The sequence below is a fragment of the Oncorhynchus nerka genome, linkage group LG7 (genome assembly GCF_034236695.1).
Source record: "Oncorhynchus nerka isolate Pitt River linkage group LG7, Oner_Uvic_2.0, whole genome shotgun sequence".
Lineage (NCBI taxonomy): Eukaryota > Metazoa > Chordata > Actinopteri > Salmoniformes > Salmonidae > Oncorhynchus > Oncorhynchus nerka.
In genome coordinates this window covers 9,323,169-9,349,668 of record NC_088402.1, presented here as the reverse complement: position 1 = coordinate 9,349,668, position 26,500 = coordinate 9,323,169, and positions in this window count along the sequence as shown.

The window sequence follows — 26,500 nt, the reverse complement described above, 5'->3', positions numbered from 1 at the left end:
TTACGGTTCTTCAGATCACATTGACAAGACAGTCTCATGGGATATAACGGTTCTTCAGATCACATTGATCAGATAGTCTCGAACCAAGCTCATCCAGTTTATTCTCCAGATTTGCACGTTTATCCACTCACCGTCGTAGTCTCGTCTAACAATCCCGCATGCCGGGCCTCTATTACTCCATCTCATTCTACTTGGAGTTTCTTGGGCCAGGTCTGTAATGAGCAGAATGACTCATTGAAGTACACATCCTTTGTCCTCCCTCTATTGCGCCCATCCTCCCTAATCATCGCCATTCCGCCCAGTCCCTTCCATACCCCTCAACCATCCCATCTTTATACCTATTCCCTCCATTCATCCCTCCATCCAGTCTCTGACAATCTCTCCAAATCTCTGCTCAAATGCTTCACCCCTTGTTACTAACTACCCTCCTCTCTGATCCTCCACTATATGACCACCACTCCTCGCCTGACTGCCCCTTGGCCATGCTTGGCCTTGTTCCATGCTGTTCCCACGTTCTGATTACAATCATCATTCCTCTCTCTCCTCTACCTACTGCTTTTTTGTCCTACTTCCTCTCCTTCCTCTCCTGTTCTGTCATTCCTGTCCTTCCTCTACTGTTCTGGTCTTCTTCTCTTTCCTTCTCCTGTTCTGTCCTTCTTCTCCTGTTCTGTCCTTCCTCTCCTGTTCTGTACTTCCTCTCCTGTTCTGTGCTTCCTCTCCTCTCCTGTTCTGTGGTTCCTCTCCTCTCCTGTTCTGTCCTTCCTCTCCTGTTCTGTCCTTCCTCTCTTTCCTCTACTGTTCTGTTCTTCCTCTCCTGTTCTGTCCTTCCTCTCCTGTTCTGTCCTTCCTCTCCTTCCTCTCCTGTTCTGTCCTCCTCCTCTTCTGTCCTTCCTCTCCTTCCTCTCCTGTTCTCTCCTTCCTCTCCTGTTCTCTCCTTCCTCTCCTGTTCTGTCCTTCCTCTCCTGTTCTTTCCTTCCTCTCCTATTCTGCCCTTCTCCTGTTCTGTCCTTCCTCTCTTGTTCTGTCCTTCCTCTCCTTCCTGTTCTGTCCTCCCTCTCCTGTTCTGTCCTACCTCTCCTTCCTGTTCTGTCCTTCCTCTCCTGTTCTGTCCTTCCTCTCATGTTGTCTCCTCTGCTGTTCTATCCTTCCTCTCCTTCCACTCCAGTTGACTCCTTTCCTTCCGCTCCTTCCCCTTATGTTGTCTCCTCTCCTTCCTCTCCTGTTGTCTCCTCTCTTTTCCTTGCCTCTCCTCAGCCAACTGAACTAGGCCAATACCCCAAAACACTGATTACTTTTCTTATGCCAGTTTCTCTCTTTACTCTTTTCTCCTCTCCTCCTCTATTCATCCCTGTCATTGCTTCACCTCTACTCTCTGATTTACCACTCCAAGCTCTCTCCTTCACAACTCTTCATCCTTCTCACTCTTCTCTCTCTTTCTCCCTCTTCATCCTTCTCCCTCTTCTCTCTCCTTCACACCTCTTCATCCTTCTCACTCTTCTCTCTCTTTCTCCCTCTTCATCCTTCTCACTCTTCTCTCTCCTTCACACCTCTTCATCCTTCTCACTCTTCTCTCTCTTTCTCCCTCTTCATCCTTCTCCCTCTTCTCTCTCCTTCACACCTCTTCATCCTTCTCACTGTTCTCTCTCTTTCTCCCTCTTCATCCTTCTCCCTCTTCGCCCCCTTCACACCTCTCCATCCATCTTCTAACCTTCCCCCTCTTTTCTCCCCTTTCCTTTACTCCTTTCATCTCCTGTTTCTTCTCTCTACTCTTCTCCTGATTTAATTATGCCTCCTCCTTCACAACACTAAGGAACATCAATTTCTTCTCTCTACATTGCACAACTCCTCTCCAGCTTGCTCTCTCTTCTCTCCTTCCCAATTACTAGGAATCCCTGCCGGGGCTGGACTGACATTTCTACCTTCCTCCTCCCGACCTAAAAAAACACATTCTTCTTCTCTGTTCCTCCCTCGATTCCGCCCTCCATCCACGTATTACCAAATTCTTCATCACCCCAGAGAGCATCAGTTTTGGGGCCCAACACAAATGACACCCTATTCCCTATCTAGTGCACTATTTTGACCGGGTCCCCATAGTGTTCTGGTCAAAAGTAATGCATCATGTAGAAAATACAGTGACTTTTGGGACGAAACATTGAAATGTTTGAGAGCATGTTACCTCTGTCAGTTCAGAGAGAATTATTATGTACCCCATTCCCTCTCTCCATCTACCTCTCCCTCTACCTCTCCCTCTACCTCTCCCTCTACGTCTCCCTCTACGTCTCCCTCTACATCTCTCTACCTCTACCTCTACCTCTACCTCTACGCCTCCCTCTAACACCCCCTCTACGTCTTCCTCTACCTCTCCCTCTACATCTCTCTCTACCTCTCCCTCTACGTCTCCCTCTACATCTCCCTCTCTGTCTCTCTCTACCTCTCCCTCTACCTCTCTCTCTATGTCTCTCTCTACCTCTCCCTCTAAGTCTCTCTCTACGTCTCTCTCTACCTCTCCCTCTACGTCTCTCTCTACCTCTCCCTCTACGTCTCTCTCTACCTCTCCCTCTACGTCTCTCTCTACCTCTCCCTCTACGTCTCTCTCTACCTCTCCCTCTACGTCTCTCTCTACCTCTCTCTCTACCTCTCCCTCTACGTCTCTCTCCAACTCTCCGTCTACCTCTCTCTCTACCTCTCCCTCTACGTCTCTCTCTACCTCTCCCTCTACGTCTCTCTCTACCTCTCCCTCTACGTCTCTCTACCTCTCCCTCTACCTCTCCCTCTACGTCTCTCTCCAACTCTCCCCCTACCTCTCTCTCTACCTCTCCCTCTATGTCTCTCTCTACCTCTCCCTCTACGTCTCTCTCTCTACCTCTCCCTCTACGTCTCTCTCTCTACCTCTCCCTCTACGTCTCTCTCTCGACCTCTCCCTCTACGTCTCTCTACCTCTCCCTCTACGTCTCTCCCTCTACGTCTCTCTCTACCTCTCCCTCTACGTCTCTCTCCAACTCTCCCTCTACGTCTCTCTCTACCTCTCCCTCTACGTCTCTCTCTCTACCTCTCCCTCTACGTCTCTCTCTCTACCTCTCCCTCTACGTCTCTCTACCTCTCCCTCTACGTCTCTCTACCTCTTCCTCTACGTATCTCTACCTCTCCCTCTACGTCTCTCTACCTCTCCCTCTACGTCTCTCTCTACCTCTCTCTCTACCTCTCCCTCTACATCTCTCTCTACCTCTCCATCTACTTGTCTCTCTACCTCTCCCTCTACGTCTCTCTCTACGTCTCTCTCCCCCTCTCTCTCTCCCTCTACTTTTCTCTCTACCTCTCCCACTATCTTCCCCTCTATGTCTCTCTCTACTTCTCTCTCTCTTCCTCTGAAGTCCGAGAACACTCTTGACGTTAATATGAGGAAGTGGAGTTTAATGACTTCAGAGTTTTGAGTCAGACCGATCGAGGCTGACGGTTGTCCTTCTCTGCGTCTCAAACCTATTCCCTATCTAGTGCACTGCATTCGACCTAGACCAATAGGGCTCGGTTCAGAAGAAGTGCACTATGTAGGGAATAGGGTGCCATTTGGGAAGCAATCCAGACAAGGACGTATACTTTGGAGACGTGGCATTTTAATATGAGAGAAAAAGAGAAGGGGAGGGGGGAGGTACGAGAGGAGAGGAGAGAGGGAGAGGAGAGGAGAGGAGAGGAGAGGAGAGGAGAGGAGAGAGGAGAGAAGTGGTTGTTTGTTGATGCTCATTTTCAGAATGTATCCTCTCTCTGCCATTCCTTCCTCTCTTCCTCCTTCCTTGCCCACCTCCATAATTTCCTCTGCATGTTAATGCCTCAGACGACCTGCTTTAAACCCCTGATAAGGTCCTCAGGGATTCAATGGATGATTAGTGTTTCTTGGTTTAACGTCAGCCGTCTGTCTGTGATTTACAAATGCCTGTTTTTTCTTAATGGGATTTACGTCAGATGAGAGTGAAGGTGACAAATGATTGAATAGTGTTGAATAGTGTTGCCGATGTATGTGTGTGATAACCCACCACACATACTCAGCTCGTGCCAAACTCTTCATTCAAGATTTCACTCTCTCTCATAAATGTCAAATCACGGCCGCAAGCTAGAAGAATGCAAAACAAAGTCCAATCTTAGGTTAAGTCGTATTTAACCTTAATTATTTTGCTGACTAACATAAAGGCCTTTTGTACCAACATATGACAACATCTCTTCCGCTAAGCGATAACAACAATACATGAAATCAGACATTTCCAGTTTTATCTTCTGAGAGCTTTAATGATGAAACATCCAGTGACTCTATCATCCAGCCTTTACCTGCCTCCATCACTCTGTTTTCCTTTCCTTTCCTTTCCTTTCCTTTCCTTTCCTTTCCTCTCCTCTCCTCTCCTCTCCTCTCCTCTCCTCTCCTCTCCTCTCCTCTCCTCTCCTCTCCTCTCCTCTCCTCTCCTCTCCTCTCCTCTCCTCTTCTTACTGACTTTATTTACTTTGTAGATGTTTAAAGTGGTGTTTAAATACAAAACAATATTGACAATTCAACTTTCATAACAGTTTAATTTCAATAAAACATTTTTTTTTAAACTAGCTGGCCTTACTGAGTCATTTGGAACATTAGCCTGCTGGCCTTACTGAGTCATTAGGAACATTAGCCTGCTGGCCTTACTGAGTCATTAGGAACATTAGCCTGCTGGCCTTACTGAGTCATTAGGAACATTAGCCTGCTGGCTTTACTGAGTCATTAGGAACATTAGCCTGCTGGCCTTACTGAGTCATTAGGAACATTAGCCTGCTGGCCTTACTGAGTCGTTTGGAACATTAGCCTGCTGGCCTTACTGAGTCATTAGGAACATTAGCCTGCTGGCCTTACTGAGTCGTTTGGAACATTAGCCTGCTGGCCTTACTGAGTCGTTTGGAACATTAGCCTGCTGGCCTTACTGAGTCATTAGGAACATTAGCCTGCTGGCCTTACTGAGTCGTTTGGAACATTAGCCTGCTGGCCTTACTGAGTCGTTTGGAACATTAGCCTGCTGGCCTTACTGAGTCGTTTGGAACATTAGCCTGCTGGCCTTACTGAGTCATTAGGAACATTAACCTGCTGGCCTTACTGAGTCGATTGGAACATTAGCCTGCTGGCCTTACTGAGTCATTAGGAACATTAGCCTGCTGGCCTTACTGAGTCGATTGGAACATTAGCCTGTCTGTTTGACTCCTAGTACCTTGGGGAGGGCCCTGACCTTAAAGATCTCATCCAGGCCTGTCTGTTTGACTCATAGTACATTGGGGAGGGCCCTGACCTTAAAGATCTCATCCAGGCCTGTCTGTTTGACTCCCAGTACCCTGGGGAGGGCCCTGACCTTAAAGATCTGATCCAGGCCTGTCTGTTTGACTCCTAGTACCTTGGGGAGGGCCCTGACCTTAAATATCTGATCCAGGCCTGTCTGTTTGACTCCTAGTACCTTGGGGAGGGCCCTGACCTTAAAGATCTGATCCAGGCCTGTCTGTTTGACTCATAGTACATTGGGGAGGGCCCTGACCTTAAAGATCTCATCCAGGCCTGTCTGTTTGACTCATAGTACATTGGGGAGGGCCCTGACCTTAAAGATCTCATCCAGGCCTGTCTGTTTGACTTAAAGATCTCATCCAGGCCTGTCTGTTTGACTCATAGTCCACGCCTGTCTGTTTTCCCAGGGGAGGGCCCTGACCTTAAAGATCTCATCCAGGCCTGTCTGTTTGACTCATAGTACATTGGGGAGGGCCCTGACCTTAAAGATCTCATCCAGGCCTGTCTGTTTGACTCATAGTACATTGGGGAGGGCCCTGACCTTAAAGATCTCATCCAGGCCTGTCTGTTTGACTCCTAGTACCTTGGGGAGGGCCCTGACCTTAAAGATCTCATCCAGGCCTGTCTGTTGGACTCCTAGTACCTTGCTGTGGTGATAATCCTTCTCAGCATATTTCTCTGGCTGACAGTGGAATTGCTAAACCAACAAACAATACAAAAAGTTCAAATAGTGTAAAACAGAGTCAGTATAGTACAGTCTACATTAAAATATCCTAGCTTTTGAGAAAGTAAAGTCTCTGTTGACTCTTTTTTTTTCTCCACTGAAGCTTATTGTCCAAGAGGACACCCAGGTATTTGTATATTGATAGATGTTGCAGAGGTAGGTTTTGTACACTTCCTGAAGTCTATGCACATCTCTTTGGTCTTGTTGGTATTGAGGACCTCTCCTCTCCTCTCCTCTCCTCTCCTCTCCTCTCCTCTCCTCTCCGCTCTTTCTCCCTGCCGAGGTTCAGCAGCACATCTCATTTCCAAGCCATGGGCTACATCCCAAATGACACCCTATCCCCTACATAGTTGCACCGCAGGCCCCATAGGGCTCTGGTCAAAAGTAGTGCACTCTGTATGGGATAGGGTGTCATTTGGGACACACCCATGGCAATCTCACAACTTTTCATAAAGGGAGTTTGATGCTCCCTTTATTTTTAGCCGCAGCCCTCTCCTCAGTCGACGGGGAACAAGAGTTCAACGGCCTCGTGGGTAATACTCTCGGTGCACTAATTAGCAGCAACGACACAGAGGGGAAACAGAGAAGTGACTTTTCTACCACCGATGAAAAGACTGACGTGTTTTCCTTTATTTATTTTTCCCCGTTACGGAACTCTCCGGAAAGATTGTCCTTTTCTGAATGGAAGTCGGAGGAAACTAAGGGGTTGATGTTAAAGTCTTGGATGTGAAGGTCCCTTGAACTGCCGAGAGCTCCCAGAGTCTTCTCTCCCTGGGTTTCAAGCGTTACATAAAAAAAAAACTGTCAGATTCTCTGTCATTCTACAGAACAAAGCATAAGAAGAGGCTCCAAACTTTTAATGAGTGTTAGGCCCGTTGGCGACGTTTCTTTATGTTCTAGTCAAGATTGTTCGTTATGAATACGTTGTGGATATTACTAAACTGGGACTTGAACATACTGTAGTTAGATATGTAAAGTACAGGATGAATCATCTTCAACGAAGGCTGGATACGAGGTGTGAAACACAACACTTCTGCTTGCTTCTCGCTGAACCCTTGTGTAGTCTTAACATTCTGTATACTCCCCTTGTGTAGTCTTAACATTCTGTATACTCCCCTTGTGTGGTCTTAACATTCTGTATACTCCCCTTGTGTAGTCTTAACATTCTATATACTCCCCTTGTGTAGTCTTAACATTCTGTATACTCCCCTTGTGTAGTCTTAACATTCTGTATACTCCCCTTGTGTAGTCTTAACATTCTGTATACTCCCCTTGTGTAGTCTTAACATTCTGTATACTCCCCTTGTGTAGTCTTAACATTCTATATACTCCCCTTGTGTAGTCTTAACATTCTATATACTCCCCTTGTCCCAAGGGTACAAAAATGACCCTTCACTAAACCCCTAAAATAAACCAACTTAAAATTGAATTTTAAACCTCAAATCTATTTTGCATGAAGAAACAACCTGTCATTCGAACTTTGTGAATATCTGAGTTTTCTCTCTTCACAGAGCAGAAAGACTGCATTTAATCAGTGAACATCACAGTGGACACCACTCATTAATTATTACAACACACCTGGCATAATTGTTTTCTTTGCTAAATTAGAGGTTTATTATTATTGTTATTGTTATTGTTGCTAAAGGTGTAAACATATAATTGTTTTTTTTTGTTGCAAAAGATAGGCTATACAAGCACTAAGAAAGTAGCAGAAATCTGTTCCATATCACGAAGGTATTGTATGAGGACACATTAATGATGTTATGGGGGTCGTCCTCCTGCAGCTGTAAGTTCCAATCACCTTGTCCAGGTTGTCCACGCCTCCTTTGTTGTGGTTGTAGTCCAGGATGATTCCTGGCTTTTGTGGGAGCGAGATGTACATATAGGGAGAAACATAATACTGTACCACAAGAGAAAGATACACTTAGAGTGCATTTGCCACTCTGGTAAAATGCATTGTCTATTGTATAGGACAGGAGGCCAGAGTAAGGCCATAGGACATATATTTTTAGGACATGAAGAGAAGAGACACATAGTCTACTAGTCCTAATAAGGACAGACATACCAAAGACCACACCAAGCTGAACTTAAGGGGCCCATAGGATAAGATGGGCATGTATTATTTTTGGGACATGAAGAGGTCCTGTCACCATTATAACTTGACTGAAAGCAGATATGGGCATTATCGAGCTGAACAAGCAGGAAGCACAGATTGGGATATAATGGTGGCAGATGGACTGAGGGAAGTAACTTCATTTGCATGTGGGATGGACTCATATGTTGTATGTGTATAAAACAGAGCCAGTGCTCTGGAAAAGTGTGTGTTCCGCGGACCATCTAGGCTTCTGATATGTTTGTATTAAAAGCCTATATTGAATTCACAAGTTCCTGTAAGTGTTACATTTTGTTACGATTCTCCACGACACTTCCTGTCCTCACGATCACTGATCTCAGCCGTTTTGTGCAGTGTGCTCAGGAGGACCACATTCTTGTTCCTCTTTGGTAGGTAAAAACTAGATTGGTGGTGGGGGTGAAGGCAAACGTTGATGAGAAGGCCTCACTCCCCCTTGTTGCGAGGAGTGCAGGGGGGAGCTCAGGCTTGTTCTTTCTAACTGTGCCAACCATGGTGATCTTCCTCTCCAGGAGCTGCTGGCTGAGTTCATAAGAGGTGAAGAAATTGTCACACGTGACATTGTGCCCCGTCAGTCCATCTGTCACATCAAGCAAAACCCTCATCCCCTGGTTCTTCTCCGGGCCTCCACTGGTCGGCTTCCCTGTGTAGACTTGCATCTTCCAAGCATAGCTGGATTGTGCATCATAGACCACCCATATCTTGATGCCATACTTTTCTGGCTTGCTGGGCATATACTGCCTGAAAGGACAGCGACCTTTAGACAAAAGAGATTAATATCAGTAATTAGTATCAGTGTCACAGAAAACAATCACATAAATCAATGATATTACAGCAATACATAATACAATTAACAGTGAAAATAACTTACATTACAGATATGAAAATAAAAATGTACCTCCGAACTGGATAGTAATGTAAATGAATGGAACCAGTTGGAACTGTTACTTCAGGCCCAGGGTTGTAGAGGTATGGCTCCACCCACTTCTCCCAGACCTCTCTTATGGTCGTCAGATGCTCCACCCACTTCTCCCAGACCTCTCTTATGGTCGTCAGATGCTCCACCCACTACTCCCAGACCCCTCTTATGGCTCCACCCACTTCTCCCAGACCTCTCTTATGGTCGACAGATGCTCCACCCACTTCTCCCAGACCTCTCTTATGGTCGTCAGATGCTCCACCCACTGCTCCCAGACCTCTCTTATGGTCGTCAGATGCTCCACCCACTGCTCCCAGACCTCTCTTATGGTCGTCAGATGCTCCACCCACTTCTCCCAGACCTCTCTTATGGCTGCCAGGTTTGTCTCTCACAGGTCTTGCAGGTCTTGACTCACGGTTATCAAATCGTAGCTTTCTTGAGAAAGTGTGAAAGACTTTCAGTGGCATCGTACACTCATAATACACCATACAATATAATATACTATACATTATAATACAATATACCGTATAAAACATGCTAGTGAATAGAGTGTATACCATATAAAACATGCTAGTCAGTAGAGTGTATACCGTATAAAACATGCTAGTCAGTAGAGTGTATACCGTATAAAACATGCTAGTCAGTAGAGTGTATACCATATAAAACATGCCGGGCCATAGAGTGTATACCGTATAAAACATGCTAGTCAATAGAGTGTATACCGTATAAAACATGCTAGTCAGTAGAGTGTATACCGTATAAAACATGCTAGTCAGTAGAGTGTATACCGTATAAAACAGGCTAGTCAGTAGAGTGTATACCGTATAAAACATGCTAGTCAGTAGAGTGTATACCGTATAAAACATTCTAGTCAGTAGAGTGTATACCGTATAAAACATGCTAGTCAGTAGAGTGTATACCGTATAAAACATGCTAGTCAGTAGAGTGTATACCGTATAAAACATGCTGGGCCATAGAGTGTATACCGTATAAAACATGCTAGTCAGTAGAGTGTATACCGTATAAAACATGCTAGTCAGTAGAGTGTATACCGTATAAAACATGCTAGTCAGTAGAGTGTATACCGTATAAAACATGCTAGTCAGTAGAGTGTATACTGTATAAAACATGCTAGTCAGTAGAGTGTATACCGTATAAAACATGCTAGTCAGTAGAGTGTATACCGTATAAAACATGCTAGTCAGTAGAGTGTATATCGCATAAAACATGCTGGGCCATAGAGTGTATACCGTATAAAACATGCTAGTCAGTAGAGTGTATACCGTATAAAACATGCTAGTCAGTAGAGTGTATACCGTATAAAACATGCTAGTCAGTAGAGTGTATACCGTATAAAACATGCTAGTCAGTAGAGTGTATACCGTATAAAACATGCTGGGCCATAGAGTGTATACCGTATAAAACATGCTAGTCAGTAGAGTGTATACCGTATAAAACATGCTAGTCAGTAGAGTGTATACCGTATAAAACATGCTAGTCAGTAGAGTGTATACCGTATAAAACATGCTAGTCAGTAGAGTGTATACCGTGTAAAACATGCTGGGCCATAGAGTGTATACCGTATAAAACATGCTAGTCAGTAGAGTGTATACCGTATAAAACATGCTAGTCAGTAGAGTGTATACCATATAAAACATGCTAGTCAGTAGAGTGTATACCGTATAAAACATGCTAGTCAGTAGAGTGTATACCGTATAAAACATGCTAGTCAGTAGAGTGTATACCGTATAAAACATGCTATTCAGTAGAGTGTATACCGTATAAAACATGCTAGTCAGTAGAGTGTATACCGTATAAAACATGCTAGTCAGTAGAGTGTATACCGTATAAAACATGCTAGTCAGTAGAGTGTATACCATATAAAACATGCTAGTCAGTAGAGTGTATACCATATAAAACTTGCTAGTCAGTAGAGTGTATACCGTATAAAACATGCTAGTCAGTAGAGTGTATACCGTATAAAACATGCTAGTCAGTTGAGTGTATACCGTATAAAACATGCTGGGCCATAGAGTGTATACCGTATAAAACATGCTAGTCAGTAGAGTGTATACCATATAAAACATGCTAGTCTGTAGAGTGTATACCGTATAAAACATGCTACTCAGTAGAGTGTATACCGTATAAAACATGCCGGGCCATAGAGTGTATACCATATAAAACATGCTAGTCAGTAGAGTGTATACCGTATAAAACATGCTAGTCAGTAGAGTGTATACCGTATAAAACATGCTAGCCATTAGATTGTATACCGTATAAAACATGCTGGGCCATAGAGTGTATAGCGTATAAAACATGCTAGTCAGTAGAGTGTATACCGTATAAAACATGCTAGTCAGTAGAGTGTATACCGTATAAAACATTCTAGTCAGTAGAGTGTATACCGTATAAAACATGCTAGTCAGTAGAGTGTATACCGTATAAAACATGCTAGTCAGTAGAGTGTATACCGTATAAAACATGCTAGTCAGTAGAGTGTATGCCGTATAAAACATGCTAGTCAGTAGAGTGTATACCGTATAAAACATGCTAGTCAGTAGAGTGTATACCATATAAAACATGCTAGTCAGTAGAGTGTATACCGTATAAAACATGCTAGTCAGTAGAGTGTATACCGTATAAAACATGCTAGTTAGTAGAGTGTATACCGTATAAAACATGCTAGTCAGTAGAGTGTATACCGTATAAAACATGCTAGTCAGTAGAGTGTATACCGTATAAAACATGCTAGTCAGTAGATTGTATACCGTATAAAACATGCCGGGCCATAGAGTGTATACCATATAAAACATGCTAGTCAGTAGAGTGTATACCGTATAAAACATGCTGGGCCACAGAGTGTATACCGTATAAAACATGCTAGTCAGTAGAGTGTATACCGTATAAAACATGCTAGTCAGTAGAGTGTATACCGTATAAAACATGCTAGTCAGTAAAGTGTATACCGTATAAAACATGCTAGTCAGTAGAGTGTATACCGTATAAAACATGCTGGGCCATAGAGAGTATACCGTATAAAACATGCTAGTCAGTAGAGTGTATACCGTATAAAACATGCCGGGCCATAGAGTGTATACCGTATAAAACATGCTACTCAGTAGAGTGTATACCGTATAAAACATGCTAGTCAGTAGAGTGTATACCGTATAAAACATGCTAGTCAGTAGAGTGTATACCGTATAAAACATGCTAGTCAGTAGAGTGTATACCGTATAAAACATGCTAGTCAGTAGAGTGTATACCGTATAAAACATGCTAGTCAGTAGAGTGTATACCGTATAAAACATGCCAGGCCATAGAGTGTATACCATATAAAACATGCTAGTCAGTAGAGTGTATACCGTATAAAACATGCTAGTCAGTAGAGTGTATACCGTATAAAACATGCCGGGCCATAGAGTGTATACCGTATAAAACATGCTACTCAGTAGAGTGTATACTGTATAAAACATGATAGTCAGTAGAGTGTATACCGTATAAAACATGCTGGGCCATAGAGTGTATACCGTATAAAACATGCTAGTCAGTAGAGTGTATACCGTATAAAACATGCTAGTCAGTAGAGTGTATACCGTATAAAACATGCTAGTCAGTAGAGTGTATACCGTATTAAACATGCTAGTCAGTAGAGTGTATACCGTATAAAACATGCTAGTCAGTAGAGTGTATACCGTATAAAACATGCTGGGCCATAGAGTGTATACCGTATAAAACGTGCTAGTCAGTAGAGTGTATACCGTATAAAACATGCTAGTCAGTAGAGTGTATACCGTATAAAACATGCTAGTCAGTAGAGTGTATACCGTATAAAACATGCTAGTCAGTAGAGTGTATACCGTATAAAACATGCTAGTCAGTAGAGTGTATACCGTATAAAACATGCTGGGCCATAGAGTGTATACCGTATAAAACATGCTAGTCAGTAGAGTGTATACCGTATAAAACATGCTAGTCAGTAGAGTGTATACCGTATAAAACATGCTAGTCAGTAGAGTGTATACCGTATAAAACATGCTGGGCCATAGAGTGTATACCGTATAAAACATGCTAGTCAGTAGAGTGTATACCGTATAAAACATGCTAGTCAGTAGAGTGTATACCATATAAAACATGCTAGTCAGTAGAGTGTATACCGTATAAAACATGCTAGTCAGTAGAGTGTATACCGTATAAAACATGCTAGTCAGTAGAGTGTATACCGTATAAAACATGCTGGGCCATAGAGTGTATACCGTATAAAACATGCTAGTCAGTAGAGTGTATACCGTATATAACATGCTAGTCAGTAGAGTGTATACCGTATAAAACATGCTAGTCAGTAGAGTGTATACCGTATAAAACATGCCGGGCCATAGAGTGTATACCGTATAAAACATGCTAGTCAGTAGAGTGTATACCGTATAAAACTTGCCGGGCCATAGAGTGTATACCGTATAAAACATGCTACTCAGTAGAGTGTATACCGTATAAAACATGCTAGTCAGTAGAGTGTATACCGTATAAAACATGCTAGTCAGTAGAGTGTATACCGTATAAAACATGCTAGTCAGTAGAGTGTATACCGTATAAAACATGCTAGTCAGTAGAGTGTATACCGTATAAAACATGCTAGTCAGTAGAGTGTATACCGTATAAAACATGCTAGTCAGTAGAGTGTATACCGTATAAAACATGCTAGTCAGTAGAGTGTATACCGTATAAAACATGCTGGGCCATAGAGTGTATACCATATAAAACATGCTAGTCAGTAGAGTGTATACCATATAAAACATGCTAGTCAGTAGAGTGTATACCGTATAAAACATGCTAGTCAGTGGAGTGTATACCGTATAAAACATGCTTGGCCATAGTCCGTAAACCGTATAAAACGATAGACGGTACATTGGAAGGTTCTAACGAATCATTGCAAGCCTTTTCCTCTGTCCTCATCAGTGTAAATAAGTCAAGCAGCCTCCTAAGATACTGGCCCCACAGCTCGTACTCTACTCTCCACAGCTCGTACTCTACTCTCCACAGCTCGTACTCTACTCTCCACAGCTCGTACTCTACTCTCCACAGCTCGTACTCTACTCTCCACAGCTCGTTCTCTCCACAGCTTGTACTCTACTCTCCACAGCACGTACTCTACTCTCCACAGCTCGTACTCTACTCTCCACAGCTCGTACTCTACTCTCCACAGCTCGTACTCTACTCTCCACAGCACGTACTCTACTCTACACAGCTTGTACTCACCTCTCCCCAGCTCGTACAATACTCTCCACAGCATGTACTCTACTCTCCACAGCACGTACTCTACTCTTCACAGCTCGTACTCTACTCTCCACAGCTCGTACTCTACTCTCCACAGCTCGTACTCTACTCTCCACAGCTCGTACTCTACTCTCCACAGCCTGTTCTCTCCACAGCTCGTACTCTACTCTCCACAGCTCGTACTCTACTCTCCACAGCTCGTACTCTACTCTCCACAGCTCGTTCTCTCCACAGCTTGTACTCTACTCTCCACAGCACGTACTCTACTCTCCACAGCTCGTACTCTACTCTCCACAGCTCGTACTCTACTCTCCACAGCTCGTTCTCTCCACAGCTTGTACTCTACTCTCCACAGCACGTACTCTACTCTCCACAGCTCGTACTCTACTCTCCACAGCTCGTACTCTACTCTCCACAGCACGTACTCTACTCTACACAGCTTGTACTCACCTCTCCCCAGCTCGTACAATACTCTCCACAGCATGTACTCTACTCTCCACAGCACGTACTCTACTCTTCACAGCTCATACTCTACTCTCCACAGCTCGTACTCTACTCTCCACAGCTCGTACTCTCCACAGCTTGTACTCTACTCTCCACAGCACGTACTCTACTCTCCACAGCTCGTACTCTACTCTCCACAGCTCGTACTCTACTCTCCACAGCACGTACTCTACTCTACACAGCTTGTACTCACCTCTCCCCAGCTCGTACAATACTCTCCACAGCATGTACTCTACTCTCCACAGCACGTACTCTACTCTTCACAGCTCGTACTCTACTCTCCACAGCTCGTACTCTACTCTCCACAGCTCGTACTCTACTCTCCACAGCTCGTACTCTACTCTCCACAGCCTGTTCTCTCCACAGCTTGTACTCTACTCTCCACAGCTCGTACTCTACTCTCCACAGCTCGTACTCTACTCTCCACAGCTCGTACTCTACTCTCCACAGCTCGTTCTCTCCACAGCTTGTACTCTACTCTCCACAGCATGTACTCTACTCTCCACAGCACGTACTCTACTCACCACAGCTCATATTTGAAGCCTCATCCCCTCATCCCCTTGGTTCTGCTAATTGCTTTCCTTCCTTAGTAATTCCCTACTGCTCCAGATAATGCATGACGCATTGTTGCCGGTGTACATTTTGAGAAGGACCAATGAGAAGTTAAATGGCCTTACTAAATGGTAATTCGTTGCCTGGTTAATGATTGCTATGATAATGGCTGCGGTGATAAAGAATCGAGGACGCTGGTCTAATGGTGTCTGATTTCCCCTGTTGGGTATGGTATGGAGAGAGGAAGAGAGATTCTGAAAAGGAGAAGAGAGGAAGAAAGGACAAGAGGAGCTAGATGGGAGAATAGAGGACGAGATGAGAAGAAAGTAGATGGAGGAGAGGGGAGGAGGGGAGGAGAGGAGAAGAAAGTAGATAGAGAGGAACAAAGGAGAAGAGAGGAACAAAGGAGAATAGGGGAAGAAATTAGATAGAGGGGGAGAAAGGAGAAGAGGGGAAGAGAGGAGAAGAGAGTAGAAGAGGGGAAGAGAGGGGAAGAGAGTAGAAGAGGGGAAGAGAGGAGAAGAGGGGAAGAAAGGAGAAGAGAGGAAGAGGGGAAGAATGGAGAAGAGGAGAGGAGGAGAGGAGGAAGAAGGGAAGAGAGGAGAATAAATGAGATAGGAGACAAGAGGATAGAGAAGAGAGAGGAGAAGAGAGGAGATGGAGATGAAGAGGGGAAGAGAGTAGAAGAGGGGAAGAGAGGAGAAGAGGGGAGAAGAGAGGAAGAAGAAGAGGAGGAAGAAAGGAGAAGAGGGGAGATAGAGGAGATGGAGAAGAGAGGAGATGGAGATAGAGAGTAGAAGAGGGGAAGAGAGTAGAAGAGGGGAAGAGAGGAGAAGAGAGGAGAAGAGAGGAAGAAGAAGAGGAGGAAGAAAGGAGAAGAGGGGAGATAGAGGAGATGGAGAAGAGAGGAGATGTAGATAGAGGAGAAGAGAGGAAGAATGGAGATAGAGGAGAAGAGAGGAAGAGAGGAGAAGAGAGGAAGAGAGGAGAAGAGAGGAGATGTAGATAGAGGAGAAGAGAGGAAGAGAGGAAGAGAGGAGAAGAGAGGAGATGTAGATAGAAGAGAGGAAGAGAGGAAGAGAGGAGAAGAGAAGAAGGGAGGAAGAGTGGAGAAGAGAGGAGATGTAGATAGAGGAGAAGAGAGGAAGAGAGGAGAAGAGAAGAAGAGAGAAAGAGAGGAGAAGAGAGGAGATGTAGATAGAGGAGAAGAGAGGAGAAGAGAGGAGATGTAGATAGAGGAGAAGAGTGGAAGAGAGGAGAAAAGAGGAGAAGAGAGGAGATGTAGATAGAGGAGAAGAGAGGAAGAGAGGAGAAGAGAGGAGATGTAGATAGAGGAGAAGAGAGGAAGATGGAGAAGAGAGGAAGAGAGGAAGAGAGGAGCAGAGAGGAAGAGAGGAGAAGAGAGGAAGAGAGGAGAAGAGAGGAAGAGAGGAGAAGAGAGGAAGAGAGGAGAAGATATAGGAGGAAAAGAGCAGAAGAGAGGAGATATCGGAGGAAAAGAGGAGAAGAGAGGAGAAGAGAAGGAAGAGGAGGAAGAAAAGAGAATATGGGGAGAAAGGAGAAGAGGGGAAGAAAGGAGATATAGGAGGAAAAGAAGAGAAGAGAGAAGGAAGATGAGGAGCAAAGGAGAAGAGAGGAGAAAAGAGAGGGGAGAAGAGGGGAAGAAAGGAGAAGAGGGGAATAAAGGAACAGAGGGGAAGAAGAGGGGAAGAAGAGGGGAAGAGGTGAATAAAGGAGAAGAGGGGAAGAAGAGGGGAAGAAGAGGGGAAGAGGTGAATAAAGGAGAAGAGGGGAAGAAGAGGGGAAGAAGAGGGGAAGAGGTGAATAAAGGCAAAGAGGGGAAGAAGAGGGGAAGAAGAGGGGAAGAGGGGAATAAAGGAGAAGAGGGGAAGAAGAGGGGAAGAAGAGGGGAAGAAGAGGGGAAGAGGGGAATAAAGGAGAAGAGGGAAGAAGAGGGGAAGAAGAGGGGAAGAAGAGGAGAAGAGGTGAATAAAGGAGAAGAGGGAAGAAGAGGGGAAGAAGAGGGGAAGAAGAGGGGAAGAGGTGAATAAAGGAGAAGAGGGGAAGAAGAGGGGAAGAAGAGGGGAGGAGGTGAATAAAGGAGAAGAGGGGAAGAAGAGGGGAAGAAGAGGAGAAGAGGGGAAGAAGAGGGGAAGAAGAGGGGAAGAAGAGGGGAATGTTTGATATATTACCTCATGATGACATGATCCAACTTTTGTGACCTTTTTCAACCTTCAACAATCCAATAAGCTGTTTATTGTCAGTGAGATTGAAACTGGGGAGAAAAATGCAAGTGAAAGTCATATAATGTCAACCTTCTGTGGACTGAGGCAGTTGAGGATTCACTCTATGCCAATGTGTGATATGTCTAAAACATGTAAGTTCAACATCCAATATCGGCAGGCATCAACCGGATATACTCTGTACAATCAAATCCTACCTTTCTGATCTTCTGTTTATTCTGGATTCATCCTCTAATCAGAGAGACTCCTGTTCCAATACTCTGCCTAATAAAGGGCCTGTACAACGCCAGTGTCTGAAATGCCACCCTATTCCTTTTATAGTGCACCAGGGCCCATAGGGCTGGGGAATAGGCTGTAATTTAGGATGCATTCAAAGTGTCGCACCAGAGACAGCTACAAGAACACGGCTGACGTTTTAGGCCTTAAGAAACCTGACGGGTTTAACTCGTTGTCACAGCATCTCAACGAGAGCAGCAAGAAGTAGAATTTCTCTTCAGTTCATTCGATTTACAGAACGTTCTTAGCACCGACAATAAATGTGCCTCTCTAATGTTTCGCCTGAACAAAATGTGTCTTATCATTGTGTGAATTCAAACCGAAGCGTGTAGGGCTGTCACTGTCTTCTTGTTCCTGCTTTGGAACGCATAAAGAACTCCCTCCCTCCCTCCCTCTGTCTCTGTCTCTCTGTCTCCCTCCCTCTCTCTCTCTCTCTCTCTCTCTCTCTCTCTCTGTCTGTCTGTCTGTCTGTCTGTCTGTCTGTCTGTCTGTCTGTCTGTCTGTCTCTCTCTCTCTCCCCCCCCCCTCCCTCCCTCCCTCCCTCTATTCTCTTCTGCCCTCTTGACAAAAGTGAATAACGACCCAATGTTCCAACGTCGTATCGCGGAAGTTCACCTGATAAAAGCCCAATGCATTCAGGGTAATCGCTGCGCACGTCGACTCTATCGGAAATCACATTTAGATTTCTGTCGCAGGAATAGTCTTCAGCTTCAGACTGAATAGAGGACCAAAGTCTCAGATGAGAACAACAACAAAAATAAAATAAAGAAAAACACTCAACTGCTGTGGATCTGTTTGTTATTGTCCAGGGCACTCCCAGAAACAGCCTTTACAAACGGCCCTGTGTTTTTATCAGCTTCCAGCAGCTGCCCCCCCCCCCCCCCCCCCCCAGTAACCTCGTCCTCGTCGGAGAAACACCAACGTATCGTCTCAAAGGACATCCTATTCCCTATATAGTGCACTACTACCCTGGTGAAAAGTAGTGCACTACTACCCATAGGGCTCTGGTGAAAAGTAGTGCACTACTACCCATAGGGCTCTGGTGAAAAGTAGTGCACTACGTAGGGAATAGGGTTCCATTTGGGACTCATTACAACAATACTCAGTGATAAGAGAGTGAATTTGAATAGCTGAAAACATTTGTCTGTTGACCCGATACTGTTGTGTAGCTGTGGACTGAGGCAGTTAGTAGAGCAGTACAATATAATGTGTGTGTGTCTCGACACAGCAGTAAAATGCTAGCAGGCCTCCTGGGGGAATGTGTTGATAAATATGACAGTTTTGTATATGCATGAGCTGAGTCTGTGTCATAAATAACACCCTATTCCCTATGTAGTGTACTACGTTTGATGGGCTCCGGTCAAAAGTAGTGCACTATAAATGGAAGAGGGTGTCATTTTGGACATTAGTCTCCTGGTAGAAGGGATGTACATCTAAGTTCTCCTGTTTCAACACTCCCAGGGGAGTTTGTCAGGATGTAAGCCTGTTTGGACATAAGCCTATTCACTGTCTTGGGAAGCTGTCAATTCAAATGGCATTACCTGTCATTTCATAATGTTCTGCACATTTTGTTACACTACGCACTTTTGGAGAGGGTTTTGTGCCATAACACTGTTGGATGCATACACTGTTTGTTGTGTTGGAGGTTTGTTGTGTTGGAGGTTTGTTTTGTTGGAGGTTTGTTTTGTTGGAGGTTTGTTTTGTTGGAGGTTTGTTGTGTTGGAGGTTTGTTGTGTTGGAGGTTTGTTGTGTTGGAGGTTTGTTGTGTTGGAGGTTTGTTGTGTTGGAGGTTTGTTTTGTTGGAGGTTTGTTGTGGGATGGAGGCTTGGAGGATTGGAGGATTGGAGGCTTGGTGGGATGGAGGGTTGGTGGGATGGAGGGTTGGAGGCTTGGAGGGTTGGAGGCTTGGTGGGTTGGAGGCTTGGTGGGTTGGAGGGATGGAGGATTGGAGGCTTGGTGGGTTGGAGGTTTGGTGGGTTGGAGGTTTGGTGGGTTGGAGGCTTGGTGGGTTGGAGGCTTGGTGGGTTGGAGGGATGGAGGATTGGAGGCTTGGTGGGTTGGAGGCTTGGTGGGTTGGAGGGATGGAGGATTGGAGGCTTGGTGGGTTGGAGGTTTGGAGGCTTGTTGGGATGGAGGGTTGGAGGATTGGAGGCTTGGTGGGATGGAGGGTTGGAGGCTTGGTGGGATGGAGGGTTGGAGGATTGGAGGATTGGAGGCTTGGTGGGATGGAGGGTTGGTGGGATGGAGGCTTGGAGGATTGGAGGCTTGGTGGGTTGGAGGCTTGGTGGGATGGAGGGTTGGTGGGATGGAGGGTTGGAGGCTTGGTGGGATGGAGGGTTGGAGGATTGGTGGGTTGGAGGTGTTGTTTTTGTATGTTCATGCTGTTTTTCAAAAAAACTGCCTAGAAAGGCCAAAACCTAGGAAGAAACCTAGAGAGGAACCAGGCTATGTGGAGTGGCCAGTCCTCTTCTGGCTGTGCCGGGTGGAGATTATAACAGAACATGGCCAAGATGTTCAAATGTTCATAAATTACCAGCATGGTCAAATAATAATAATCACAGGCAGAACAGTTGAAACTAGAGCAGCAGCACAGCCAGGTGGACTGGGGACAGCAAGGAGTCATCATGTCAGGTAGTCCTGAGGCATGGTCCTAGGGCTCAGGTCCTCCGAGAGAGAGAAAGAAAGAGAGAAAGAGAGAATTAGACAGGGCATACTTAAATTCACACACGACACCGGATAGGACAGGAGAAGTACTCCAGATATAACAAACTGACCCTAGCCCCCCGACACATAAACTACTGCAGCATAAATACTGGAGGCTGAGACAGGAGGGGTCAGGAGACACTGTGGCCCCATCCGAGGACACCCCCGGACAGGGCCAAACAGGAAGGATATAACCCCACCCACTCTGCCAAAGCACAGCCCCCACACCACTAGAGGGATATCTTCAACCACCAACTTACCATCCTGAGATCCTCGTTTGCCCATATACACAAGTAGAGATCAAACCCCTAATAACAGTCCTTGTTTACACGGAATTCCAGTCCTCAAACCTGGCAACCCTGACAGAGATCAACTTCTGTCAACTCTGACACAACCATCACCACCGCATCGTTCGCTACCACTCCCATCCATCACCGTGGTGATGGGAAGCAGATAGAAACAGGAAACACTAGGAGAGATTTATGACAAATTATAGAGAAGTATTATGGGTTATCTGACACCAGCAGATTGGAATTGTCCCAAGGAGATATACACGTATGGAGATACCGTCCAACAGGGATTGGATAATGTTCCCTGATATTTCTCATATCCCCTGTATATGTTGATTATTTCACTGGTTGTTTAATAAAGTCTTACTCAAATTAGTCTATTTGTCCCCCATTATGGCCCAGTCTCAGAGGGAAGAGGGAGAAAACTGAGTCCCAAATGGCACCCTATTCTCTATGCGTTATCCTATAGGCTCTGGTTGAAAGTAGTGAACTACGCCGGGCATAGGGTGTCATTTGTGATACACACTGGATAACGAGAGCAGAGACCATTATTTCTTATGGCTTAAATCCCGCTAACTGGATCGATATGACAACAGCCAGTGAAAGTGCAGAGCACCAAATTCAAAACATGAATCTCGTAATTAAAATTCATCAAACATACAAGTATTTTACACCATTTTTAAGATACACTTCTTGTTAATCCCACCACCGTGTCCGATTTCAAAAAAAGCTTTACAACGAATGCACACCAAACGATTATGTTAGGTCTGCACCTAGTCACAGAAAAACACAGCCATTTTTCCAGCCAAAGAGAGGAGTCACATAAAGCAGAAATAGAGATAAAATGAATCACTAACCTTTGATGATCTTCATCAGATGACACTCATAGGACTTCATGTTACACAATACATGTATGTTTTGTTTGATAAAGTTCATATTTATATCCAAAAATCTCAGTTTACATTGGCGCGTTACGTTCAGTAATATTTTGCTTCCAAAAATATCCGGTGATTTTGCAGAGAGCCACATCAAATTACAGAAATGCTCATCATAAATGTTGATGAAAATACAAGTGTTATGCATGGAACTTTAGATAAACTTAATGCAACCGCTGTGTCAGATTTCAAAAAGACTTTACGGCGAAAGCACACATTGCGATTATGTTTGGTCAGCGCCAAGTCACAGAAAAATCTATAGCCATTTTCCAAAGGAGAGGTGTCACAAAGGTCAGAAATAGCATTATAAATATTCACTTACCTTTGATGATCTTCATCAGAATGCACTCCCAGGAATCCCAGTTCCACAATAAATGTTTGATTTGTTCGATAAAGTCCATAATTTATGTCCAAATGCCTCCTTTATGTTCGCACTTTTAGTACACAATCCAAACTCACGAGGCGTGGGCAAGTCCAGGCGAAAGTTCAGACGAAAAGTCATATTACAGTTCATAGAAACATGTCAAACAAATGTATAGAATCAATCTTTAGGATGTTTTTATCATAAATCTTCAATAATGTTTCAACCGGAGAATTCCTTTGTCTGTAGAAATGCGATGGAACGCAGGTCGCTCTCACGTGAGCACGCGTGATCAGCTCATGGCACTGGCAGAGCCCTGACTCATTCAGCTCTTATTCCCCCCTCCTTCACAGTAGAAGCATCAAACAAGGTTCAAAAGACTGTTGATATCTAGTGGAAGCCTTAGGAAGTGCAATATGACCCCATAGACACTCTATAGTCGATAGGCAATGACTTGAAAAACCACAAACCTCAGATTTCCCACTTCCTGGTTGGATTTTGTCTCAGGTTTTTGCCTGCCATATGAGTTTTGTTATACTCACAGACATCATTCAAACAGTTTTAGAAACTTCAGAGTGTTTTCTATCAACATATACTAATAATATGCATATATTAGCAACTAGGCCTGAGTAGCAGATTAGTATCACATTCTGGATTTCTGGATTTTTTTCTAATTTTGTCTGTCATAGTTGAAGTGTACCTATGATGAAAATTACAGGCCTCTCTCATCTTTTTAAGTACATTTACATTTACATTTAAGTCATTTAGCAGACGCTCTTATCCAGAGCGACTTACAAATTGGTGCATTCACCTTATGACCTCCAGTGGAACAGTAGTGCATCTAAATCTTTTCAGGGGGAGGGGGGGTGAGAGGGATTACTTTATCCTATCCTAGGTATTCCTTAAAGAGGTGGGGTTTCAGGTGTCTCCGGAAGGTGGTGATTGACTCCGCTGTCCTGGCGTCGTGAGGGAGTTTGTTCCACCATTGGGGGGCCAGAGCAGCGAACAGTTTTGACTGGGCTGAGCGGGAACTGTACTTCCTCAGTGGTAGGGAGGCGAGCAGGCCAGAGGTGGATGAACGCAGTGCCCTTGTTTGGGTGTAGGGCCTGATCAGAGCCTGGAGGTACTGAGGTGCCGTTCCCCTCACAGCTCCGTAGGCAAGCACCATGGTCTTGTAGCGGATGCGAGCTTCAACTGGAAGCCAGTGGAGGGAGCGGAGGAGCGGGGTGACGTGAGAGAACTTGGGAAGGTTGAACACCAGACGGGCTGCGGCGTTCTGGATGAGTTGTAGGGGTTTAATGGCACAGGCAGGGAGCCCAGCCAACAGCGAGTTGCAGTAATCCAGACGGGAGATGACAAGTGCCTGGATTAGGACCTGCGCCGCTTCCTGTGTGAGGCAGGGTCGTACTCTGCGGATGTTGTAGAGCATGAACCTACAGGAACGGGCCACCGCCTTGATGTTAGTTGAGAACGACAGGGTGTTGTCCAGGATCACGCCAAGGTTCTTAGCGCTCTGGGAGGAGGACACAATGGAGTTGTCAACCGTGATGGCGAGATCATGGAACGGGCAGTCCTTCCCCGGGAGGAAGAGCAGCTCCGTCTTGCCGAGGTTCAGCTTGAGGTGGTGATCCGTCATCCACACGGATATGTCTGCCAGACATGCAGAGATGCGATTCGCCACCTGGTCATCAGAAGGGGGAAAGTAGGAGAACTTGCACAATTGGTGGCTGACTAAATACTTTTTTGCCCCACTGTATATACACACTGGTGTTCAAAAGTTTGGGGTCACTTAGATATGTCCTTGTTTTTGAAAGAAAATCTAAATTTGGTTATTAAAATAACATCAAATTGATCAGAAATACAGTGTTGACATTGTTAATGTTGTAAATGGCTATTGTTACAAGAAACAGCTGATTTTTTTATGGAATATCTACATAGGCGTACAGAGGCCCATTATCAGCAACCATCACCCATGTGTTCCAATGGCACATTTTCATAGTTAACTTCTTGCGTCGAGCCATCCCGAATCCGGGATCGTGACTACAGCCTCAAGACCATTACCATAACGCAATGTTAACTATTCATGAAAACAACACTGTCATCTCAGATTTTCAAAATATGCTTCTCAACCATAGCAAAACAAGCATTTGTGTAACAGTATTAATAGCTAGCGTAGCATTTAGCGTTAGCATTCAGCAGGCAACATTTTCACAAAAACCAGAAAAGCATTCAAATAAAATCATTTACCTTTGAAGAACTTCGGATGTTTTCAATGAGGAGACTCTCAGTTAGATAGCAAATGTTCCGTTTTTCCTGAAAGATTATTTGTTTAGGAGAAATCGCTCCGTTTTCTGCGTCACATTTAGCTACGAAAAAAACCTGTATCCAGGATTGTGTAAATCTATCCGCAAGCTCATTAGCATAACGCAACGTTAACTATTCATGAAAATCGCAAATGAAATGAAATAAATCTATTTGCTCTCAAGCTTAGCCTTTTGTTAATTAACAACACTGTCATCTCAGATTTTCAAAAATATGCTTCTCAACCATAGCAAAACAAGCATTTGTTTAACAGTATTGATAGCCTAGCATAGGATTATGCCTGGCATTCAGCATGCAACATTTTCACAAAAACCAGAAAAGCATTCAAATAAAATAATTTACCTTTGAAGAACTTCAGATGTTTTCAATGAGGAGACTCTCAGTTAGATAGCAAATGTTCAGTTTTTACAAAAAGATTATTTGTGTTGACAAATCGCTCCGTTTTCTTCATCACGTTTGGGTAAAAAAAAAAAACGAAAATTAAGTCATTAAAACGCGAACTTTTTTCCAAATTAACTCCATAATATCGACAGAAACATGGCAAACCGATGTTTAGAATCAATCTTTTTCACATATCTATCGACGATAAATCCTTCGTGGCAGTTGACTTTCTCTTCTGAAGAAATGGAACTCGCATGGACCTAGAGATTACGCAATAATTTCGACACAGGACACCGGGCGGACACCTGGTAAATGTAGTCTCTTATGGTCAATCTTCCAATGATATGCCTACAAATACGTCACAATGCTGCAGACACCTTGGAGAAACGACAGAAAGGGCAGGCTCATTCCTGGCGCATTCACAGCTATATAAGGAGACATTGGAACACAGCGCCTTCAGAATCTGGGGCATTTCCTGTATGAAACGTCATCTTGGTTTCGCCTGTAGCATTAGTTCTGGGGCACTCACAGATAATATCTATGCAGTTTTGGAAACGTCAGAGTTTTTTCTTTCCAAAGCTGTCAATTACATGCATAGTCGAGCATCTTTTCGTGACAAAATATCTTGTTTAAAACGGGAACGTTTTTTTATCCAAAAATTAAAAGAGCGCCCCCTATCTCGAAGAAGTTAATCCAAGTTTATCTTTTTAAAAGGCTAATTGATCATTAGAAAACCCGTTTACAATTATGTTAGCACAGCTGAAAACAGGCCTTCTTTAGACTAGTTGAGTATCTGGAGCATCAGCATTTGTGGGTTTGATTACAGGCTCAAAATGGTCAGAAACAATAATCTTTCTTCTGAAACTCATCAGTCTTATTCTTGTTCTTAGAAATGAAGGCTATTCCATGCGAGAAATTGCCAAGAAACTGAATATCTCGTACAATGCTGAGTACTACTCCCTTCACAAAACAAACTGTTCTGCACAGGTGCACAACTGAGCAAGAGGACAAGTACATTAGAGTGTCTAGTTTGAGAAACAGACGCCTCACAATTTCTCAACTGGCAGCTTCATTGAATAGTACCCGCAAAACACCAGTCTCAACGTCAACAGTGAAGAGACGACTCCAGGAAGCTGGCCTTCTAGGCAGAGTTCCTCTGTCCATTGTCTGTGTTCTTTCGACCCATCTAAATCTTACATTTTTTTATTGGCCAGTCTGAGATATGGCTTTTGTTCTTACCTGCCCGGGCTCCCAGAGAGGAACGAAGCCATAAAACTAAACGTTTGTACTTTACAACACATTTGGTTGGAAATATTTTCTTATACTTTTCCATGGAGGGAAGTCAGAGGATTCATTTGTAAAATAATACTGAACATGACCTGTACATGAACTTTGAAATCAAATCCGATTGTCTTTCTCACATGCACAGAATACAACAGGTACCTTACAGTGAAATAATTACTTACAAGCCCTTAACCAACAATGCGGTTTTATGAAAAATAAGTGTTAAAAGTTTTTTTTTAAATTAGAAAAATAAAGGTGACAATATTTAAAGAGCAGCAGTAAAATAACAATAGCGAGGTTATATACAGGGGGTACCGGTACAG